The following is an 816-nucleotide window of genomic DNA, read 5'->3' as shown; positions in this document are numbered from 1 at the left end:
ACCCCTGCCACAACACAAGACGTAGCCCCCAAACCTGCCATAGGGAAAATGGGGACGGCGGCAGCCAACGTCCAGTTGCTGCAAAGGTTGTTAATCAACACAGATCTTGGGCTGAGACTGTGCCCCCCCAGCTAGAGAGGCAGGCAAAAAGCCCCGTGCTCCATGCCAATCTGATCAGGGGGTAAAATTCCTTCCTGACCCCAAACGCGGCATTGGTTTGACTCTGAGCACAGAGGCAAGATCCTTTAGCCAGGACCCTATGGGCTCGAGTCCCAGCAGCGGCACTGGCACAGCCCAGCCTGGGCTGCAGCCAGCACGCGGTGGGGGGAGGCTTCAAAACACGTGCATGCAAGTAGGGGCAAGAGAAATCGCCTCCCAGCCCCATCCTGCAACCAGCAAAGCCTGGGGAAGACCCAGCGCAGCCAACCGCCTCCCGTGCTGGAGAGTCCGCACCTTCCCTCGGCGTCTGTCTGCTCCATTGCCTCGCTGTTATAACAGGGAAGCCGTTTTTTTTTCTCCTGAGACCCAACTTAATCCTCAACCTCAGGCCTGGGGAGGAGCTAGTACCAGTTTCTGGTAGAGGCAGAAGCCTGGGCTAGCCGGACGCGCCGGAGCAGGGCCGCGTCCCCGGTGCAGCTGTTGCCTTTGCAGGAGATGCAGGTTACTTGTGGGGGCGGCTCAGTGTGCCCCCTCCCGCCTGTCTGCGACGCGCCCTCTTGCGGTGGCGACTCCCCCGCACGCATTTGGTGCGCGCGACGCCGGAAGGGACGCGCAGGCGCGCAAGCGCCCGCGGACGTCACCGGCAGGGCCGCGCGG

The sequence above is a fragment of the Gavialis gangeticus genome, unplaced genomic scaffold (genome assembly GCF_001723915.1).
Source record: "Gavialis gangeticus isolate Ggan-Ray unplaced genomic scaffold, GavGan_comp1, whole genome shotgun sequence".
Taxonomy (NCBI): Eukaryota; Metazoa; Chordata; order Crocodylia; family Gavialidae; genus Gavialis; species Gavialis gangeticus.
Note: the sequence above shows the minus strand (reverse complement) of the source record.